This window comes from Canis aureus, chromosome 10 (genome assembly GCF_053574225.1).
Source record: "Canis aureus isolate CA01 chromosome 10, VMU_Caureus_v.1.0, whole genome shotgun sequence".
Lineage (NCBI taxonomy): Eukaryota > Metazoa > Chordata > Mammalia > Carnivora > Canidae > Canis > Canis aureus.
The window spans coordinates 41,334,606-41,344,328 of record NC_135620.1 but is presented as its reverse complement, the minus strand read 5'-3'; the positions used below and the strand labels follow the sequence as shown (position 1 = coordinate 41,344,328).

The 9,723-nt window shown below is 40.0% G+C and overlaps 1 long non-coding RNA gene across 2 annotated transcripts in view; it reads right to left on the bottom strand.

The window, feature by feature from the left end:
* Positions 1–7,439: 7,439 nt before the first annotated feature.
* Positions 7,440–9,723, bottom strand: part of LOC144322266 (uncharacterized) — a 210,493-nt gene continuing 208,209 nt past the window's right edge. For both annotated transcript variants that reach the window (XR_013387860.1, XR_013387859.1), the window contains exon 5: positions 7,440–7,801. This is a non-coding gene — a long non-coding RNA (uncharacterized LOC144322266). The remainder of the gene's footprint in view (positions 7,802–9,723) is intronic.

Below are 9,723 nucleotides of genomic sequence, written 5' to 3'. Positions count from 1 at the left end.
CTTAGTAAGTTAGGATTTATTCTTTGTTATCTTCTTCCCCAATTTATCTAAGGTTTCTTGGTTCTAAGTATATAAACTAGTCGAACCTTGGGGGACTCTGTATCTTCACATTTCTGCTCTCCTTCCTCTTACTCTCTTTGATTTCCCCTTCCCTTGCTGAAGGACTGCTATTCCTCTTTCTTATTGGGTTGGGGTTTTCCTCAATTGTAGCTTATTCAAGCTACATGATTTTGCCATAATGGCACAGAGATGTTTAGAAATACTTGTTACAAATATAACGTGTAAAGACACTACTTTATGAATGTCTGATATGTGAAGGCAGATAATTACCAGTATTGCCAAGTGAGTTTGCTCCATGCAAATTAATCCAACAAAACACAACTACTATGGCAAAAGGCAAAAGAAGGAATATTATTGAGATGAATAAAACGTAATTCCTGCATTTAGGGAGTTATAATCTTGCAGGGAAGATGAGATCACTTAGACAATGGAAACACAAAGGAGGGTAGCGAGGTAAACGGTCCTTGAGAAAAGAACTGCGGGAATTTGCAGATAGGAGCTGTCACATCTGACTGAGACCATTATTCTGGAAGGAGATGGCTGTGGGCAGGAGTCTAGAAGGACTGGTACATGGGCACATCATAATTAGCAATAGTTAATTCAAGACCTCCCTCTAAGTCCTGCAGCAGAGGCCCAGAAATGAAACACATTCTACAGATGGCTAGCGTGGGGGGTGGGGGGTGGGGTGGGGCATTCTCTTTGGGCACAGAAGCACTTTAAAGGCATGAATGCATGAAGGTTGCCCGGATGTGGCTGACCTCAGAGCACAAGCTAAGTGAGGAGGTCAAATGTAACCAGAAGCCTGCCAATGGACTGTTGAGGCATGATGGAGTGAATAAAGGAGCAGGAGAAGAATGGCCTATGCCAGCATGAGGAACTGGGAGAAGGGGAAGGTTGTGGATGGAGAGGAAGAACACCACGACCTTGGAGATGGAGCATGACCATGGGATGGCACAGGCTAGGCTGGGTACAGTGAGCTGCTAATACGGAAGGAGACGCAAAGAAGTACAAAGCAGAGGATAAGAAATTCGGAGGTCAGGGTTTCAGATGGCTAGTTCATGGAGTGCTGGAAATAAAGGGCTCCTATTGTGTTTTTCTTTCTTTCTTTTTTAGCTTGCCAACTGGAATTGCATCCAATGGCTATAAATATACCGGTCTGCATTTTCCACTGTGCCTTGGTCCTTATAAAGGAATAGAAAGGTCACCACTGGAAGATGCCAAGCCTCTGCCAAACCTCACCCACATCCAGCTGCACCCAGCTGTGAATTCGCCCAGGCAGGAGGCGCGGCGGCTTACCGTGCCACTCGATCAGTGGAGCTCAGCCTTGACCTGAGCGCGTTTCGACACACGCAGGAGCAAGTTTGAGAGAAATGTATTCGGCTCTCTTTGCCTGCGTTCTGGGGAGGGATTAAAAAAAAAAAGAAGACAAAAACTCAAGAACACCTGAGTCAGCTTCAGTAGCTGGAAATGTAGCAGTTTAACACCAAATAAAGGCCTGTCCAATGGCTGGTGAATCAAATTAAATTCTGAACAAACAACTCTCTAGCCACATCTCAGTCAATTTCGGAATCAATGCAGGTGATTTATGGTTCCTGAGGGTTGTATTCTCTTTCCAGTGTGCTGGGATTTCCACACGTAGCTACCATTTACTACTAATGAGCAGCACACATCAGTCCCAGGGCACCTGGAGGGGAACGCATCACTTGCTCTCATTCAGTGGCATGGGCTCTTTCCACGCAAAAGGGGCTCCTTAGCTGGGTCAGGAGCCTGGGTCTGCTGGGTAGACGCTGTTAATGCAAAGTAGTGATATTTTCCAGTCTTTTTCTCTCCGAAGCACCAGTGCTTTTTAATTTAATGGTTCTCTGGTGTGTGAGAATCCTTTGGGACAAATTTAGTTCTCCAGCCTCAGCACTCTGATTCAAATAGAAGCTGGGAAGGGGCGGAGGAGAGCATTTGGCTTTCTTTGTTACCAGTTGAGGAAAATGAGTCTTGAGTCTATATTTTTATAGGGACGAAATAATACCCCAGTGTTTATCACAGGGCCTGCCACATAACAAGAGCTCTATGGGTATTTGTGGAATAAATGGCAGGTAGTAGAAGCACGCGTAGAACACATGTCTCTCTAAACAAGCATTTGGGAATTCTCTGAAGAGTAACTGCTAACCGAGTGGGAAGCTAGTGAGACAGAAGAGATTCTGGTAAAGCTGACGGTTTTTGAATGTTTGACTATATGCCAGGCCCAGTCCTAACTCCTTAATTTCATTCATTGCTCACAATAATCTTTTTTAGGTAAGCACTGTTGTCATGCCCATTTTACAGTTGAGGAAGCAGAGGTATAGAGGGCCTAATATGATTTGTCTGAGGTCACATAGTGCTGGTGCTGGGATTTTAATACAGGCAGTTGGCCTCCAGAGTTCCTTTTTTTTTTTTTTTTTGGTTTTATCGAACATTTTATTTAACATACAGCATTCTCTGGCAAAAGAGCAATATACAGGAAAAGCTAGTGTACGTTGCTGCTATAGAAAAAAGTCCTGGAAAAGGATGAAAAATGAGTGTGTTTGGCTGATTCTATTTTATTGCTCTCAAAACTAGACATGCAGCCAGCATTAGCTCCAAAATAAAGGGAAATGAGGCTGAGAATTAAATAAAACTATATACATGAATATCAACACCAGTGAATCATTAGATGCACCCAACAAAAAGTCACCTCCTCCCAGCAGTGTTCATTCATTAAATATATAATTTCATTTCCCTTTTTATCTTTTTTTAAGGATTTTATTTATTTGAGAGAGAGTAAGAGTTGGGGGAGGAGCAGAGGGAGAAGGACAGGTAGATTCCTCACTGAGCACAGAGCCCCCCATGGGGGCTCGATCTCACAACCCTGAGTTCATGACCTGAGCCAAAATCAAGGGTCAGATGCTGAACTGACTGAACCATCCAGGTGCCTTTTCTCTTTTTTTCTTTTAAACGGGAACTCTCACAGGCCTCTTCCATTTGTGTGGTAGAGTTTTTTCCCCCAAAGCAGGGAAAAAACCAGCTTTACTTCAAAATGACAAGCAAAACAAAGACAAAATATTTGCAGCCTCTTAAGTTCTCAGCTTTCATAGCACTTAGCAATACAGACAGGAATTCACAGTTGGTTTCGGACCAAAGAAAAGTGGAGGGTGACTATGAGACAGGGAGAAGTGTGTGTGTATGTGTGTGGGGGGGAGCTTTCTAGGCTGTTCTTGACGCAGATCTTATCATTCTGAAGACATACGCTGAAAACCAGAGAAAAAGGCAGAGCCTGTGACTTGGCATGGTGGGTGGGGCCCTCGCCTGGGAGCGGAACAAGTTTGCGGAGGTTAGAACTTGAACCACATGCACAGGGGAAGGACTCTTCTTATTGAGAAAAAGATGTCACTTCATGTCTGCAGGACGTAAGTTAACCTTCCAGGGCAGTAGAATAATAAGAACCCTGAAAAAGTAATTTTCTAAATGAAACCTTAGTTCCCTGGGAAAACACAGTTTCTACATGAGGAAGGAAATTTAGGATCTTTCCACTAGCTCTTGGGATGCAGGGTTTTACTTGCTTCTAAAAAAACTGTGCAGTGGAATCCAACTAATATTACTTACATTCTTTAATAGTCCTTTTTTCCCTAAAAGAGACGAAATTCCATACAAAACTGAGTCGAAGTTCCCACTGAAATGGAGCTTAGGACAAGTAGTCTACAAACAAAATAACAGGAAAAACATTTGGAATCTGTTTTCCAACCCAGCCTAAAATTTCAGGATTCAGATTTCATAAGGAAAAGGGAGCTGCCTGTTTGGAAATTTGATTTAAAAATAATTTCAAGAAAAGTATTAAGTAGGCCCCAGTATCTCCTGGGAAAACAAGTGGCTTTTAAAAATCTTAAACTGCATTGTAGAAATTTTTATGAATGAGCAACATATGGATTAAATTACTTATATTTGAAAAAAAATCCAATGACAAAGCATACTTGGCAGTTTTATTGAGCCTGAATTATTTGGAAAACAGTCCCGTGATACCTTCGAAATCCCCAGTGGAGTCTAGTTTACGAACGGACCATCTTTAAAAAATGAAATTTAGCCATTCATAGGAAAAGGACTGTCTCCGTCAGAGTGTACAGAGCTCAAGATAAAAAGGTAGGTATCTGATTTGCCTCAGTCTCGAGGATTTCCCAGGTGAGGGGACCAGTGACAGTGACGATCATACACTTAACCTCCGGGAACCCCAGGGCAGGAACCAGTGGGACAATGTTGATTCTCCTTTTAGTATCAGTTTAGCAGATAGGCTGAAAACTTGGCTGTTTGCTCTGTTCCCTAATTTTGAAACTCAGTCAGTCAGTGCTGAATGAGACTGGCTTTCTGAAAAATAATCCGTGGGCAATATCTTGTATACATTATGATTCCTGTGGCTATCTTTCATCCCATACATGAAGTTGTGGGGAAGCCTCTTTAATTCTGTTTAAAAATCTTGGTACAGTTTTAAAATAGTCTGCTCTAAAAATAGTCTAAACATTTATTGAGAAGTGAAGGAGAAAATGAGTGAAGGTACCCAGGGGAAATAAAGAGGTCCCTGGTTGAATTTTATTAAGTATAGAAAGGGAGAGAAGTCATGGATCTTTTACTACCGTATCGGGTGCATGGTACCAACACATCAAATGTCAAACACAGACATGAATATTTTCCAAGACTACCTTGGACAAACCCTATAAAGGCTTAGATTTATAAATCCTTAGGCCCTCTTTATCAATAAGTGACAGTAGCAGGACCTGATCCCAGGTCTTCTGATCCTAAGTCCAGTACTCTCTCTTCTAGAATAAATTCCTTAGGCCTGTAAAAATCTTAGGCTCCTGGCCTGGCATTAAGTATTGATTTATAAGGTGGGGACCCATCACATGGTTATGTTTTTAAATTCTACTACACAAGTGCTCTTTTAAATAATTTATATGAAAATACCTTAAATTTGATTTTGCATGTATGCCATTTGCTACATACATTACACATTTATATACACACAATTGTATGCATTATACATTTATGCACACACAATACTAAACAGGGTTGTCAATGCAAAACATGCCCATTATTCTTTGTGGCTGACTTATGGGATGTTCAAGAATACTTTGAGCACACTCCTGTGCCTTCTATCTAAACTTCCGAACTAAATCTTGTGCCCGATGTGACTCCATTCACTATGTCTATGGATGGGAGAGCTCTATGTCAACTATAATAAAACACACCATTTGGCCATAAAAAACCCTCAATTTGCCCATGCCCATTTCTTGTCTTTAACGTAACTGAAAAGTTCGTGATAGGAGGTGAGCAATCGCCAGGGGGAAGAGTGTGCAGATGCATCATGGGTAAAAGTTCGGTGCTGCTGGTTCCTCTAGCAAAGCTCATCTTATGCCAGATGAACTTGGCCAAGAAAATGACTGTTTTAGGAGATGTCTGTCTCCCTGCTCTCCTGAATCATTGCTATTGTTCTGTATTCCTTGGAGAGAGGCCACAATCAAGAAGCAGATTGGTGAAGATTTTGAGGTAGTTTCAGAGTTAAGGCTTCTTTCTTGTCTTGTGAGAAAACTTAGTAATTGAGAGAACCGGTTTAAATTCATCTAAAGAACAATTCCAGAAGAACACAATGTAAATGTTAAGTGTAGAATGATTGTTTCTGGCACCCATGGTCACTCATGCTGTTTCTCTGCATATACTTTTTTTTTCTTCCTGGCATGGCTCCTCTGTTTTTTTATTTAACTACTCATCATCCTTCGAAGCTCAGTTTAAGCACCACCTTGGGAAGCCCTCCCTCATCCGTCTGCTGTAGAAGCCACTCCTCCAGGCTCCTGTGGTAACACTGGGCATAACTCTGTGGTAGGATTTACTTGTTCCGTAATAATAGATTTATTTGTCCGTAAAGGCCAGAAATAGACCCCTTGAGGGCAAGAATCACGTCATTTCATTCTGAATGCTGAGTTCCTGGCCCAGTGTCTGGCCCATCATAGATCTTCAATAAATGTTTATTGAGTTGTGAATAAATGCATGGCTCATGTAGTGCTGCTGAATACCCAACCCCAATTATGCATGGAAACCAAGAAGTATTGCTCTTTCTCATTATGCTTCAAAAAGTGTCTTGCCTTTGGAAAAAGAAAAACAATCACATTCCCCAACACAATGAAATATATGAATATTATTTGGAACTCGGAGCTCAGAGTTTCATCTGCAGAACATTCTAAGGAAAACAAAAGCCAATCCAATAACCATACCACCTTAGCAGAATGGTTTGAGTGCCTATTTTCTCAGCATGTTCACAAGTTTATAGATGTCTTTGTAGTTGTAACCTTTCTGTGGTTACCACTTAAAGGGAGACAGGTTTGTTTATTAGGCATCTGCCATATATCCTAGGCACAGTGATGAATGATATGCATGCTATCTCAGGAAATACCTACAGTGACTCGAAGTGCTAGAATTATTATCTTTGTATTATAAGTAGCACTGCCCGTGGGAAGCTAAGCAACAGTCTAATAAGTGGCAGAAACAGGATTTGAACTGACATCTGACTAAAGCTATCAAAACTTAAAATTTTAAATTACATGGAAACTAATTAAAAAGAAAAGTTAAAAAATTATTTCATTTGGTTAAATTTCTGGGAATGGATTTACTAGGGAAAGTGAAATGTGGATGCTTTTAAAAATTTGTTTTAAAGATTTTACTTATTCATGAGAGACACACACACACACAGAGGCAGAGACATCGGCAGAAGGACAAGTATGCTCCCCATGGGGAGCTGGATGTGGAACTGGATCTCAGGCCTCTGGGATCCTGACTGAGTCAAATGCTCAGCCACTGAGCCACCCAGGTGCGCCTGAATGCTTTTTAATAGTTGTTGGTGAATTACTTTCCAAAAAGATTGGAGGAATGAATTCACAGTCCAGCAGGCTGCATGTTTCTCCAAGGAAGAGTTTGTGTTTTATCTCCCTAATCTCAGAAGCTAGCACAGTGCGGAGCACATAGTAGCTTCCTAACAGATGTCTGCCAAATGAATTACTGAATAAATGGACACTGCCACCAGTATTATAAATTTCCTTTGAAATCCACATAATGTAGTGCCTGGAAAGTATATAAACCTACAAAAAGCAGATAGGTTTCTTATCCCTGAATAAAAGGAAAAAGATGATCCTTGTAGAACAGACTGACTCTGTTGGAAAAGTAGCTGATATCTCTGTAGTTTTGCAAGCAGCACAGTCTTCTTCCCCATTTCTGTTCTAAGAATTTAGTGAATCCCTTTCCAAAATATGTGATCAAAATCAATCCCACGCCACCCAGGACCCAGACTCAGCATGCTGGTGCAGCTAGACTCACAGTCCTGCAAGCAAAAGTCATTAAAATGTAGTTCTATGCTTTATTTGAATTGTTCAAAGGAAATTAAAGGAAATCTAATGACACTTTTGAAGATGCTCCCCTTTCTCTCTTCTCCAAATTTCTTACATCTTTGACTCCTCTCGTTCCCACTGGTCTCTACATCTGCATTCTCAAATTTCACCCCAAATTCCATTAGAGTCTTTAAACCTAGGCCTCTCTTCATTTTCCCTTGTTGGAGTTCCGGTGGCCTCACCTCTCCTGAAGCAGAGTCCTGGCCTCCACGAACTCAGACCCTTCTTCCTCACCTTTGGAAGTTTCCTTCTCTTTCTTATACTCTTCTCTTTTTCTTTTCTTCTTTCTCTTTCCTTCTTCCCTCTGTCTTTTTTTAAGGAGAAATTAGAATTAATTAATTAATTAATTAATTAATTAAATAAAAATTGAAAAATTATTTCATTTGGTCAAATTTTGCTTAAAAAAGTCCTTAACTTCATAATATATAGTTTTTTTTTTTTCCCTAAGATAGAGAGCAAGACAGTGGGGGAGAGTGTGGTGGGGACAGAGGGAGAAGGAAAGAATCTCAAGCAGGCTCCATGCTGAAAGCCCTACAAGGGGCTCGATCTTAGAACCCTGTGATTATGACCTGAGCTGAGATTGAGAATTGGACACCTAACTGCCTGAGCCATCCAAGCACCCCATATCTAGTTTTTTTTTTAAGATGAAATATAGGTAGGATTTAGAGTCAATTCATTGACCTAAAACATTGCTTATCAAATCACACTAGAATTTTCCTCGGCCTAGTCAAGCTTTGCCACTTTTTCTATAAGAAATTTCCTTAACTATCCTTCTTGCTCTCCATTCCTCCAGCTCTCGCCTGGATTATGGTTTTCATGAAGGCTTTGACAGAAACATGTCCACCATTGGATCCATTCCTTAAATTCTGTCCTCTACTTGCTGCCCCTGTATTTTCTTATTGACATCCTCCTCTCTTCACTTCAGACACCTCCAACATTTCAACCATTTCCCCTCTGTCAAAACAAGGAAGGTTCAAGCAGGATTTACCTAATTAGGTTAAACCAAAATTCACATTCAGATACATCTCTTAAGTGTTTGTCTTTAAAACCTTCTCTGACACATTTGTGAAATTAAATCTCTTGAATGCATTTGAGTCTGAATGAGATTACTGTCAGTTGTGTGTACCATTTGTCTGAATTATAAAGCTATTTACCCTGATTCAAATTCAATTTTACTTTTATGACCTTTAGAGTTAGGTAAGTGACATTATAGCTTTGGCAACTTACACAAATATATATATACACACACACATATATACATATTTATACACATACATATACAAACACACACATATATATGCACACACACAACGAAGTTAATTAAACCTACAGTTATTTTTTTGTGTGCTTCTGGTAAAAATTTAAAACAATTCTCAATCCATTGTCTTGTTATTTTTAGTTTTTTGAAATAAGGAAATTTGACAGTTTAGAGTAACTGGCATAATTGCTTTGCAGTTTTAATTTGCAATGTTATTATTAGATTTGTAATTTTTTAAATTAAAAAAACGTAAGACCGTGATTAGTTTTGGAAAAAGCGTCACATATTTAAGAAAACCTAACTTTTTTCTGACTTTAAAAATGTATCAAATTAATAGAAATTTTGCTGGTGGGGTTTGTAAGCCTGCCCTGTCAGGTATTTGAAGTTTGTGAGAATTTCGGCTATCTCAAATTTGCAATGCATTATTGTATTAGTTAAAGTCCATCTGAAAAGCAGACCTAGTAGGAAGTGTGTGCTGAGTGTGTGTATGTGTGTGTGTGGTTTATCACAGGGAACCTGGCGTATGCAATCGTAGGGGCTGGCTGAGCAAATCCAAAGACTGCAAGGCAGGTCATGAGGGGAGAAGATCGCGACCTGAGCGGGCTGTAACTTCATAAACACCGGCCAAAGCTTCATCCAGAGAATGGATTTTTTTCTTCCTGTGAAAACCTCAGCCCTTGCTTTTAAGGCCTTTTTCTAACTGACAAAGTCAGGCTCATTCAGAATAATCTCCTTGGTTTACACTGAACAGAATAAGGATGCTAATTACATCTACAAAATCCTTTTCCAGCAACACCTAGATTAATGTTTGACTAATTACCTGGAAGACTGGTGGCCTAGTGAACCTGACAAATCAAAAACTGTCACAAAATGTTTAAGACATTTTAATTAATTTATGCATGAGTTGTACCCTTTAGTGGGATTTAATCTGTTAAATTTATAATTAAACACAACACAAAGTAAAGGCATACA